A 13771-nucleotide genomic window follows, 5' to 3' on the forward strand; every position below is an offset into this window, starting at 1 on the left:
CTTATTTCTCAAAATGAGAAGGTTGGATGATTTTTCTAAGTATTCAAAAATTATTTGTTGGATATAACTTGTTGAAATAAATAATCATTTGTTCTCTAGTCTTATTTCTTTTATAAAACTCCATCTCAAAAAAAAAAAAAAAAAAGAATTAAACCAAAGGCCATTTGAGATTGCAACCAAGGTTTTCTATGAACACTGAGTTTGGAATTAAAATTATGTGAGTCCCCTCGCTGGCTTTGCTCATTCTTGTGAGCAATGGGAAGAGAGCATTTCAGTACAGGACTTGCTAGTCTGCAGGTCTTCTACAGGAGATAAGAAGGAGTAAAAGATTTTGGGAACTCTGGATTTTCCATATAGGGTAAACAAAAAAAAAGCACATTATTATATTGAGCAAACCATTTAAAAATGGCTTGCTTTCTCTTTCCCAGTAATACCAATACCATATATCTTATAAAATTAAAAATAGCAGGTGTCATTTTGCTAGCATGAATGCTGGCTCACAGACTTTAAAAGCAAACTATAAAGAAGGACTGATGTGATAAAGGGAGCACAAATCTTAAATAGTCCGTATAGGCTGAGGCCTGGTTATTACTAATAGGGGAGAGTCCTATCCAAAGGTCATCTACTCAAAGCTAATAACTAAGATTAGACATTGTGCTCAGTCACTCAGTCGTGTCCAACTCTGTGACCCCATGAACAGTAGCCCACCAGGCTCCTCTGTCTATGGGATTCTCAAGACAAGAATGCTGGAGGGGATTGCCATTTCCTTCTCCAAAGTTAGACATTAACAGCCCATAAAAAGATCACAGAAATAACACCAATAGTAGAGAATATTGAAAGCCAGCCCACAGTGTCTGAAGTAGAATTATAGAATCTGCTTGAGTACATGGGTATGTTTTGTGTTCCTTATTAATTCTGAGATACAACAAATTTAACAGAAGCATGAAATATGAATAGGTTTTAGAATAGAAGTAAGCTTTGGAGATCATTTAATTATTTCATTTTTCAAAGAAAAACCAAGGGTTAGAAGGTAAGTTACTCAGTACCAGCTAGGTAGTGACAGTAGTAGGAACTGAATACAGCTGACCCTTGAATAATGGGGTTGATCCAGGTATCATGTATAGTCTTCCCTCTGCATTTCCAGTTCCTCCACAAATAGAAATTCAACCAACTATGGTGTAGTACTGAAAAATATTGAGTACTGAATTTAGTATTGAAAGATATTTGCGTGTAAGTGGACCCATACTGTTCAAACCCACATGGTTCAAGATTCAGCTGTACTCTTTTTCTGATATATCAGTTATTGAAGATGGGACTTGAAAAGCTGTGATGGGAGATGATGGTTTTTATCATTGTTTTAAATTTTTACATGCAGTAAAATTGACTTTTTAAAAATTAGTTCTGTGAGCTTTAACACATACACAGATTCATGTAAACTACTACTACAAACTGGTTACAGGTAAACCCATCATCCCAGAAAATCCTTCAGACTGTTCCTTTTTGTCCAAAGCCTCTACCTGCATTTAAACCCCTGACAACTACTGATCCGTATGTACTTCATTACTTTAGTTTTGCCTATTCCAGAATGTTGCATAAGTGAAACTATTCACAGTGAACTCTTTTGTGTGTGGTTTCTTTCCCTCAGCTTAATATTTTTGAGATTCATCCATGTTTTGTATATAAGTGATTTATTCTTTTTTAGTTGCTAAGTAGTGTTCTATTGTCTTTTAATTTCATGGCTGCAATCAACATCTGCAGTGATTTTGGAGCCCCCGAAAATAAAGTCTGACATTGTTTCCACTGTTTCCCCATCTATTTCCCATGAAGTGATGGGGCCAGATGCCATGATCTTAGTTTTCTGAATGTTGAGCTTTAGGCCAACTTTTTCACTATCCTCTTTCACTTTCATCAAGAGACTTTGTAATTCCTCTTCACTTTCTGCCATAAGGGTGGTATCATCTGCATATCTGAGGTTATTGATATTTCTCCTGGCAATCTTGATTCCAGCTTGTGCTTCTTCCAGCCCAGCGTTTCTCATGATGTACTCTGCATATAAGTTAAATAAGCAGGGTGACATACTCCTTTTCCTATTTGGAACCAGTCTGTTGTTCCATGTCCAGTTCTAACTGTTGCTTCCTGATCTGCATACAGGTTTCTCAAGAGACAGGTCAGATGGTCTGGTATTCCCATCTCTTTCAGAATTTTCCACAGTTTATTGTGATCCACACAGTCAAAGGCTTTGGCATAGTCAATAACCTAGATAGCATATTAAAAAGCAGAGACATTACTTTGCCAATAAAGCTCTGTCTTGTCAAGGCTATAGTTTTTCCAGCGGTCATGTATGGATGTGAGAGTTGGACTGTGAAGAAAGCTGAGCACCGAAGAATTGATGCTTTTGAACTGTGGTGTTGGAGAAGACTCTTGAGAGTTCCTTGGACTGCAGGCAAATCCAACCAGTCCATCCTGAAGGAGATCAGTCCAGGGTGTTCATTGGAAGGACTGATGCTGAAGCTGAAACTCCAGTACTTTGGCCACCTCATGGGAAGAGTTGACTCATTGGAAAAGACCTTTTGCTGGGAGGGATGGGGGGCAGGAGGAGAAGGGGACGACAGAGGATGAGATGGTTGGATGACATCACCGACTCAATGGACATGAATTTGGGTAAACTCCAGGAGTTGGCGATGGACAGGGAGGCCTGGCATGCTGCAATTCATGGGGTCGCAGAGAGTCGGACACAACTGAGCAACTGAACTGAACTGAGTGTTCTATTGTACAATTACATAACCATTTGTTTAGTCATTCATCTATTAATGAACATTTGAGTTGTTTCCAGGTTTTAGTTATTATAAATAAGGATGTTGTGGCTTTTTTTTTTTTTTTTTAAGAAAAAAGGAAAAATTTTTACTTACATGTATTATTAAAAGCTTGGTGCTGCTGCTGCTGTTCAGTTACTAAGTCGTGTCCAGCTCTTTGCGACCCCATGGGCTGTAGCCTGTCAGGCTCCTCTGTCCATGCAATTTTCCAGGCAAGAGTACTGGAGTTGGTGGCCATTTCCTTCTCCAGGGGGTCTTCCCAACCCAGAAATAGAACCCACATCTCCCGCTTGACAGGAGGATTCTTTACCGCTGTGCCATCTGGGAAACCTAGAAACCTTGATAATGAACTCAAAGTATTCACAATGTTGGTTCACTTTATACTCTGAAATAATTACAAATTCACAGTACGTTGCAAAGATAGTACCATGTAGAGATATCCTCTTTACCGTTCACCCACTTTCTATTAGTTACATCTACTATAACCGTAGACTAATAATATCAAAATCAAGAAACTGATATTGGTATAAAATGAGTAATAGTTCTTTGGCATTTTATCACATATGTAGATTCATATAACCAAGACTGCAATCTCACCAGAAAAACTTCACCCCTTCTGCCCCTTTATAGTCTCACACACACACACCCCCACACACCTCCTCCTCTCAACTACCTTTCACTCCTTGCAGCCACTAATCTGTTATCCATCTCTATGATTTTGTAATTTCAAGAATGTCATATACATGGAAGTAACCTAGATGTCTGTCAACAGATGAACATACAAGGAAACTGTGGTCCATATATACAATGAAATCTTACTCAGCCACAAAAAGGAACAAATCTGAGTCTGTTCTTTTGAGGTGGATGAATCTAGAGATTGTTATGCAGAGTGAATTAAGCCAGAAAGAGAAAAATTATATATTAACACACATACATGTATGTAATCTAGAAAAATGTTACTGATGAACCTATTTACAAGGCAAGAATAGAGACACCGTCATAGAAAACAGACTTGTAGACACAGTGGGGGAAGGAGAGAATGGGATGAATTGGGAAGTTGCTATATAACACAGGGAGCTGAACCTGGTACTCTGTGATAACCTAGGGCGTGGGATGGGAAGGATGAGGGAGAGGTTCAAGAGGGAGAGGATATATGTATACTTGTGGCTAATCCACGGTGTTGTATGGCAGAACCAACACAACATTGTAAAGCAATTATCCTCCAATTAAAAATAAATTTAAAAAATTGTAAAAAATGTCATATTGATGGAATTATATAATATATAACCTTTGAGACGGGCTATTTTCATTTAGCATAATGCCCTTGAGATACACCCAAATTATACTGTGTTCATTCCTTCTTATTGCTGATTTAGTATTTCATAGTATCGATGTACCACAATTTGTTTAACCATCCATTATAGGACATTTTAGTTGCTTCCAGTTTGAGTCTGTTTCTAATTAAGGTAATTATTGATATGTTAGGACCTAAATTGGACATTTAATTTTTTATATTTCATTTGTTTCTTCTTTTCCATTTTTCTTTTCTTTTTCCTGTTTTTCTGTGCATTACTTGAATACTTTTTAGAATTCCGTGTTGACCCACTGTAGTGTTTTAAAAGGTATTTCTTTGTACAACTTTTTCATCATTGCTCTAGATATTACATTGTATAATTATAACATACCACAGTCTCCTGTACAATACTACTACTAGCACTGCTACATTATAGTACTGCAAGCAAAGTGTAGAATCCTTACCTTCCTTTGGTCCCTTTATTTGCCCTCATTTAATTGACTTAATATTTTAATATATAAGTTGTATTATTTATAGGTATATATTATATGCATGTGTACATAATTTTATATCTACTTGTTTTAAATATTTTCTTTAATACATTGTGAACCATATCAGACAGTATTATAATCTTTGCCTAAACAATCAGACATAATTTGGAAGACAAGAGAAGAAGAACTGTTATTCATAGTATAGCTAGTATCCATAGTTTTACCCTTTTGGCCTTCTGATGTTCCAAGATGTCATCTTTTTTCATTTCCTTTCAATTTAGAGAACTTTCTTTATCCATTCTTTTAGGGCAAGTCAGCTAGAAATAAATTCTCTTAACTTTCCTTTGCCTAAGAATATCTTGATTTTCTCTTCATTCCCTCAATGATATTTTTCTGGAGGAAAAATTCTGGGTTTACACTTCTTTTTCTTTCAGCTCTTGAAAAAGATTGTGCCAGTTCCTTTTGGCCTGTATGGCTTCTTATGAGAAATCCACTGATGGTCAAATTTGTTTTTCCCTGTAGATAAAGGATCTTTTCTCTCTTGCTGCTTTTAAGATTTTTTTTTATTGTGTTTAGTTTTCAGAAGTTTGACTGTGGTATGTCTTGGTGTGGATTTCTCTGGGTTTACTCTGTTTGAAGTTTGTTCAGCTTCTCGAATCTATAGATTTATGTCTTTTGCCAATTTAGGGAAAATTTTTCAACCATATTTTTTCAAATATTTTTTCAGCCCTGCACTTTTTCTCCTCACTTCCAAGACTGTGATGACTTGAATGTTTGAACTTTTGGTATAATTTCATGGTTCCCTGAGGCTCTGTTCATTTGCATTCAGTCTATGTCCTTTACGTTATTTAGGATGGATAACTTCTAGTGTTTTATCTTTTTTTTAATTCATTTATTTTAATTGAAGGCTAATTACTTTACAATTGTTTTATCTTTTAGTTACTGATTTTTTTTTCTTCTATCCTCTCCATTCTCTTGTTTAGCCCATCTATTGGATTTTTAATTTCAATTATTATAATTGAATTATAATTCAATTATATAATTCAGTTCTATAATTTTATTCTTTGTATCTTCTATTTTTTATAACAATTTTATTCTTTGTATTTCTTTGCTAAGTCCTTCTGTTTCTTAGACTTTCTATTTTTCATTTCTTTCCAGTATGTTAGTCTCATTGAGTGGTTTTCAGTTAAAACCTGGACAATTATGTCATGATACTGTACATTTTATTTCAGTTGAGCAGGCCTCTTTTGATACTACCCTGACAGGGTATTGCCAGCTAGAAATGTAAGTGCAGGGTATCGCTTACCCTCCATTGACATTTGGGATAAAACTGCTGTTATGTTTTAGTAGGAGTGGAAGTTCCAGCTCCCCACTAGGTCTCTAATGATACTAACCCTGCTGGGTAGATATCTAAGAGGACAATTGTTGGGTTATATGGTAAGTTTTGTGCAACTTTGAAAGAAGGTGTCAAGCTTTTTTAAAGTGATGGTAAAATTTTACATACCTGCAAGTAATGTCTGAACATTTCAGATATTTTAAATTAATTTTATCCTATAGAACTTTCTGAAATAATGAAAATGTTTTATATCAGCACTGTCCAGTACTGTAACCACTAGCCACATGTAGTTGTTGAGCAGGTAAAATATGGCTAGTACATTTCAGGAAGTTAATTTTTTTTTAATTTTATTCAGTTTATCAATTGAAATTTAAATGATTACATATGGCTGTTGTCAGAGAGTGCATGAATGCAGCTCTACATCTTCACCAGTATTTAGGCATCACAGCTCTATATCCTCACCAGTATTTAGAATTGTCAGTCTTTTCTAAATTTAGCCATTTAATGAGTGTGAACTGGTATCTTGTGGTTTTTATCATTTAATGTAATTACTAGCTACTTAGTTTTTCTAATGATGTTTTTAAAACAGCAGAAGTTTTTAATTTTGATAGAGTATGGTTTATGAGGTGAAGTAAAGTATGGTTTACTATTTCTGTATTTCTTTTTTTATATGATTCATGCTTTTGAATTTTTGCCTATCCTAAAGTAGTAAAAAAAATTTTCCCTGTTTTCTTCTTGAAGCTTTGTAGTTTTACGTTCTACTCTTAGGTTTATAATGTATTTTCATTTAGTCTTTTTTATATATACAAAATCTTGTCACATAGAAGAAAAATTCATTTTTATTCCATATGAATATCCAGTTGTTTCAGCAACATTTGTTGAAATTTTTTCTTCCTGCATTGAGTTACCATGGCACTTTAAAAAATTAATTGACTGAGTATTTTATAGTCTATTTTTGGATTTTCTGTTCAGTTCCAGTTTTCTATATGTTATCATTAGGCTTTTACCAAACTATGTGGATTGCTGCAGTGTACCAAATTGTATACCCAACTATGTGGATGTTAACCCCAGAAATCAGATATTGTAAATGTTCCTACTTTCTTCTTCATTTTTGGTTTTCATTTCTTATTTAATTCCACTGTGATAAGGGAATGTACTATGCATAGTTTCTTTTTTTTTTTTTAATTTGTTAAGACTCACTCCTGGTTCAGCAGGTAGGCTATCTTGGTAAACGTTTCATGGGCAGTATATAAGTTTTTATTTTGTTGCTGTTGACTGGGATGTTCTATGAACATCAGTTGAGTTGAGAGTGCTGCTCAAGTCTTTGCTGGACTTTCAGTGTACCTGTTCTTTTCAGGTACTGAGGGAGGAGTATTGATGTCTCCAACTGTTCTGGGTACTTGTTTGTTTCTCCCCTCAGGTCTATAAGTTTTTGTTCTGGTATTATGTACATACACATTTAGAATTATTCCATCTTCCAAGTGAAGTGATCCCTTGACCATTATGAAATATCTCTCATTATCTCTGATGCTATTTTTGTTTTGTCTTCTATCTTCTTTGATATAAATGTGGTATTTCTTAAGATTTAGGTTTGCGTGGTATATTTTCTATCCTTTTATTTTTAAGCTATTTCCTTATTTTAGTGTGAGACCCTCAGTGTATATTTGGTCTTGCTTTTTTCATGTCTTTTTATTGGAGAATTTAGATAATTTACATTTAATGTATTTATTAATGTGGTTGGGTTTAAATCTACCATCTTGCCATTTGTTTTCTAATAACCAATTTTTGAATTAATTATACTTTTGGATTCCATTTAATTTTCTCTATTGTTTTATTCCTTTATTGGTTTATTTTTTTCTCTTTGCTTATTTTAGTAGTTGCTCTAGGATTTATAACATCCCTGTTATTCCATTCTACTATCAAATAATTTTATACCACTTTTTTAAAATAATGTAATACATTTAAGGCAGTATTCTTCCTTTGTCTCACAGTCATCTTTTACTCTCTGAACTTCATTTTGGATAGATTATATTGCTCTTTGAGTTCACTGATTTCTTTTTTTCTGCCATGAGTGCTTATCTTATCCAGTGAAATTTTCATATATATATATATATATTATCTCTAGAAGTTCTCTTTGGGTATTTTTTAAATATTTTGAAAATATTTTTTAAATAGTTCATTTCTCTCTTCACTGTGTTCCTATTTTCATTTATATGGAGCATACTTATAATGCCCTTTAAAAATGTCTTTACCTGTTAAGTCTATCATGTCTGCCATTTCTGATCTGTCTGTGTTGACAGGATTTTTCTGATTATGGGCCACATTCTCCTACTTCTTTGTGTGTCCAGTAATTTCTAATTGAATATCATATATTTGTGAATTTTGCATGTTGAGTTTTTTATTTTTGTGGTATTCCTTTAAAGTGTATTAGATTTTTTCCTAGTAGGCATTGTTAATTGTTTATTCATTTGATCTTTCTAGGCTTCCAAGCTTCTTCCAGGAGGGTCTAGAGTAACTTTTATTCTCGGACTACTTTCCCCCCCTGCTTCTGTGTGTGGGCCTTCTGGGGTCATTTTTAATAGCCTGACATATTCAGTGAGGTTCATCCCCTCTAGAGGGGAACTTGTTGAAATTTTGGCCCTGTGTCAGCTCTGAGAATTCTTTGTTTTAGAACTCCCTGGTAGCTTTTTTTCCTTAGAAGTTATCCTCGGCTGGTCTCAAGAAATTTTACCCTTCTCATGTACAGGTTTTTATACAGCTAAATATTCAAGGGAACTCTCATTTAAATTACTGGAACCCTTTCCCTGCTCTCTGGAACTCTACTCCATAAATTCTAGCTTCCTTGACCTCCTGGTGCTGTTTTCTCTGTCTCCTCAAGTCAGTAAGATTGCCAGGCTCTATTTTGGTTCTTTCTGCTGTACTGGAGTTGCTTCCTGGCTGAGAGCCTTGGATGATGGTAGGGCTTGCCTTCTTTACTTCCCTTTTCTCAGGGACCATAGTCCTGTACTGCCTGTGTCTGAAAATAGTCGCCTCCTGTACTTTGTATGGTGCTCTAGTTGTTTTCAGTGGGAGGATTATTCTGGACTGTAAATCATTCCAGAATTAGTTTTAATGCTAAAACAGTTTATAAAATTCTGAAACTCTCAAGCAATGATTATTTTTTATAGAACTTAACCATTTATTTACTTTTTTCTCAGTATCGTTATAAATGATATTGTATCAACTGTTGGAGCTATTATTTTTCAATTCAGAGATCCACTGCACACTTTAAATCAGAAACTGACCCAAAGAAAATGATTTATCATGCCTAATAAATTTCAAGTATCAGGAAAGTGGATTTTCGGGTATACAAAAATTTCTCTCAATATTATGGCATAGTCATTTTAAATATAAGGTTATTACTTAATATTTCACTAGAAACATGAAAGACTATTATACTGGGAGATAAGAACTAAAGTGAACCATTTGATCTGGTATTTTAAAATGTAAATCCTATCATTTTAGAGCATAATCATGTACTTAATATCAGGAACTGGCAAATGGTATCTGGGAAGAGCCAGATAGTGTATGTTTTAAACTTTGTGGGCCATACATTCCTTCTTGCAACAATTCAGCTCTGCCTTTGCAGTGCAAAAGCAGCCATAGGTGATACATTTTTAAATGTGCTGGTTGTGTTCTGATAAAACTTTATCTATAGAAAATGAAATTTGAATTTCATTTAATTTTTACACCTCAAAATATTTTTATTCTTTTGATCTTTTTTCCCAGCTATTTTAAAATGAAAAACTACATTCTTACCTTGCAGGTCATGCATAAACAGCTGGCTGGTCAGACTTGGCCCCTGAGTCATAGTTTGACAGTCACTGTGCTATGTGGTTAAAAAGCTCCCAGGTAAGCTGTAGGGTTCCTGTTGGACTGTTATGTTTTAATTCTTAGTAATACTTTTATTTAAACATTCTCTACTGTTAAAGAGCAAAGTAAATAGGATGGCACAGTACTGAGCCTGTAGGGCTTTGATAGATTTTTTAATGTCAAAGATTATACCAGTGGTTCCTTAGTTAATGGAGAATTTGGGCTAATGCCTAAGTTACCTTACTCGGAAACTGGCACCTTTTCTCTTTTAAATTATGCAAGATTAAATTCCTTCCTTCCTATTTTGTTTTGATATGCCTACCTTACTAATGTTTCAAAATTAGCGCATATGTAACCTGAATTTAGTTATTTAGTGATGAAGTTGCCCTGTACTCATAAATAAAAGGTCCCCCAGCATTATGTCATTTTTTACTTCATGCCACTAGCAGTCAGTTCAGTTCAGTCGCTCAGTCGTGTCCAACTCTTTGCGACCCCATGGACTGCAGCACACCAGGCTTCCCTGTCTGTCACCAACTCCCAGAGTTTACTCAAATTCATGTGCATTGAGTCGGTGATGCCATCCAACCATCTCATCCTTTTCCCTTCTCCTCCTGCCTTCAATGTTTCCTAGCATCAAGGTCTTTTCTTTTCTTTTTTTTTTCAACTCACAAAAAAGGAAAGTTTATTGCTGACTCGAGTCAGGGCTTCTGCCGCTTGTCCAACACAGTGGTATGGAGTCAGAGAGCCTCAAGGTCTTTTCGGATGAGTCAGCTCTTCACATCAGGTGGCCAAAGTATTGGAGTTTCAGCTTCAACATCAGTCCTTTCAATGAACATTCAGGACTGATTTCCTTTAGGATGGACTGGTTGGATCTCCTTGCAGTCCAAGGGACTCTCAAGAGTCTTCTCCAACACCACAGTTCAAAAGCATCAATTCTTCTGCACTCAGCTTTCTTTATAGTCCAGCTGTCACATCCATCCATGACTACTGGAAAAAGCATAGCCTTGACTAGACAGACCTTTGTTGGCAAAGTAATGTCTCTGCTTTTTAATATGCTGTCTAGGTTGGTCATAACTTCTTCCAAGGAGTAAGCATCTTTTTATTTCATGGCTGCAGTCACCATCTGCAGTGATTTTTATAGCCCAAAAAAATAAAGTCAGTCACTGTTTCCACTGTTTCTCCATCTATTTGCCATGAAGTGGTGGGACCGGATGCCATGATCTTTGTTTTTTGAATGCTGAGCTTTAAGTCAACTTTTTCACTCTCCTCTTTTCACTTTCATCAAGAGTCTCTTTAGTTCTTCTTCATTTTCTGCCATAAGAGTGGTGTCATCTGCATATCTGAGGTTATTGATATTTCTCCCGGCAATCTTGATTCCAGTTTGTGCTTCAGCCCAGCGTTTCTCATGATGTACTCTGCATTAAAGTTAAATAAGAAGGGTGACAATATACAGCCTTGACGTACTCCTTTTTCTATTTGGAACCAGTCTGTTGTTCCATGGCCAGTACTAACTGTTGCTTCCTGACCTGCATACAGATTTCTCGGGAGGAAGGTCAGGTGGCCTGGTATTCCCATTTCTTTCAGAATTTTCCACAGTTTATTGTGATCCACACAGTCAAAGGTTTTGGCATAGTCAATAAAGCAGAAATAGATGTTTTTCTGGAACTCTCTTGCTTTTTCGATGATCCAGCGGATATTGGCAATTTGATCTCTGGTTCCTTGGCCTTTTCTAAAACCAGCTTGAACATCTGGAAGTTCAGGGTTCACATATTGTTGAAGCCTGGCTTGGAGAATTTTGAGCATTACTTTACTAGCGTGTGAGATGAGTGCAATTGTGTGGTAGTTTGAGCATTCTTTGGCATTGTCTATCTTAGAGATTGGAATGAAAACTGACCTTTTCCAGGCCTGTGGCCACTGCTGAGTTTTCCAAATTTTCTGGCATATTGAGTGAAGCACTTTCACAGCGTCATCTTTTAGGATTTGAAATAGCTCAACTGGAATTCCATCACCTCCACTAGCTTTGTTCGTAGTGATGCTTCCTAAGGCTCACTTGACTTCACATTCCAGGATGTCTGGCTCTAGGTGAGTGATCACACCATCGTGATTATCTGGGTCGTGAAGATCTTTTATGTACAGTTCTTCTGTGTATTCTTGCCACGTCTTCTTAATATCTTCTGCTTCTGTTAGGTCCATACCATTTCTGTCTTTTATTGAGCCCATCTTTGCATGAAATGTTCTCTTGGTATCTCTAATTTTCTTGAAGAGATCTCTAGTCTTTCCCATTCTATTGTTTTCCTCTATTTCTTTGCACTGATCACTGAGGAAGACTTTCTTATTTCTCCTTGCTATTCTTTGGAACTCTGCATTCAAATGGGTATATCTTTCCTTTTCTCCTTTGCTTTTGGTTTCTCTTCTTTTCACAGCTATTTGTAAGGCCTCCTCAGATAGCCAGTTTGCTTTTTTGCATTTATTTTTCTTGGGGATGGTCTTGCTGTCTGTCTCCTGTACAATTCATGAACCTCCATCCATAGTTCATCAGGCACTCTGTCTCTCAGATCTAGTCCCTTAAATCTATTTCTCACTTCCACTGCATAATAATTAGGGATTTGATTTAGGTCATACCTGAATGGTCTAGTGGTTTTCCCTACTCAAGATCTAGGGACTTTTCTTCTTAATTCACAGTTTTGAGAATATACTTTTCCCTTCATTACCTTTGCTTCTGCATTGTCTTCCGCATATCCCTGTTAGCCAGGTAGAACACAAAATACATTTTAAAGCGTAATCTCTTTTTTCCACCTAATTTAGCTTAGCATGCTGTTCCAGTCCCATCTTAGACTAGTCAAGAGTTTTTCTAATATGTACAGCAGTATTGATACATGCAGTGTATGATTTTCTTCAGTTTTATATATACAATTATCCCTTGAATGATTGAAAGCAAAAGTGACAGTTGTTCAGTTGTGTCTGACTCTTTGCGACCCTATGTACTGTACCCCGCCAAGCTTCTCTGTCCATGGGGTTCTCCGGCAAGAATACCAGAGTGGGTAGCGATTTCCTTCTCCAGGGGATCTTCCCAACCCAGGGATCAAGCCTGGGTCTCTTACATTGCAGACGGATTCTTTACTGTCTGAGCCACCAGGGAATCCTGTGAATGATTGAGAGTATTTTCCTTCATTAAGGTTTATAATTGAAGTTGTTCTTTAGCAATGTGCAAAATCCAGTGCTGTCAAAGTTCTAGAAGAGAATTTAGGTATATGCTGCTGTTGCCTCAGTGAGTGAGTAGTAACATAGCTCTATATACATTCAGGGAATACTTTTCATGCCTACATGTCTTCATGATGTTTTCCCAACACTCTGGTACATCATCCAGGGGAGGGGAAAGCAGGCAATTTATTTCATTTTACATACAGAGAGAGAATAACCTTTTACTCAATTATAAAATAAGGATTGGTTCTGAAAGAAGCTTTGAAATAATAGAAAATTGTCATCCAAAGAGAATTCATGTAGTTAGTTAAAAAAAAATAGGTTAAGAATTTTTAGTAATTGTTATGTTGTTGTTTTTAGGAGTCAATAGTTTTAAAATATGGCCAATTTTCACATGTATTTTGAGGGATATGGTACTTAAGAGATTTTTCTCAAAAATTCCTATTTCATTATTTTGATAATTTAGAAACTTTTCCCCATGAGCATTATAAGCTTATTCCTGTCTTACAGCATGTATGTCTTCCTATGTCTGGAAAATTCGCCCCCTAAATTTTTCCATGTCTGGCTCATCTCAACCTGAACATTGTCCCTCCTGAGGGCCTTCCTTTATACACTGTCTCAAACAGCACCTCCGCCTTCCCAGCCTTTAACACTCAGTTTTATTTTCTTCTATGTACTTATCACCATCTGAAATTAGTTTGTTCATTTACTGACTCATCTCTTTCTGTATTAAAATGTTGGCTCTCTGAGAGGAGAGATCTTGCCTTCCCTATTTGTCTATCTC

General features: G+C 36.0%; 1 protein-coding gene across 17 annotated transcripts in view; it reads left to right on the forward strand.

Annotated features, from left to right (window-relative positions):
- The window catches only part of PEAK1 (pseudopodium enriched atypical kinase 1), a 309415-nt gene that overhangs the window by 146436 nt on the left and 149208 nt on the right, over nt 1-13771 (forward strand). Inside the window, exon 1 of one of the 17 annotated variants that reach the window (XM_070477611.1) lies at nt 9738-9825. The exons of the other annotated variants lie outside the window; for them this stretch is intronic. The gene's annotated coding sequence lies outside the window, so the exon portion shown is untranslated. Of the gene's footprint in view, nt 1-9737; nt 9826-13771 lie in introns of those variants that run through there. 17 annotated transcript variants of the gene reach the window in all.

Source organism: Odocoileus virginianus, chromosome 16 (assembly GCF_023699985.2).
Source record: "Odocoileus virginianus isolate 20LAN1187 ecotype Illinois chromosome 16, Ovbor_1.2, whole genome shotgun sequence".
Taxonomy (NCBI): Eukaryota; Metazoa; Chordata; class Mammalia; order Artiodactyla; family Cervidae; genus Odocoileus; species Odocoileus virginianus.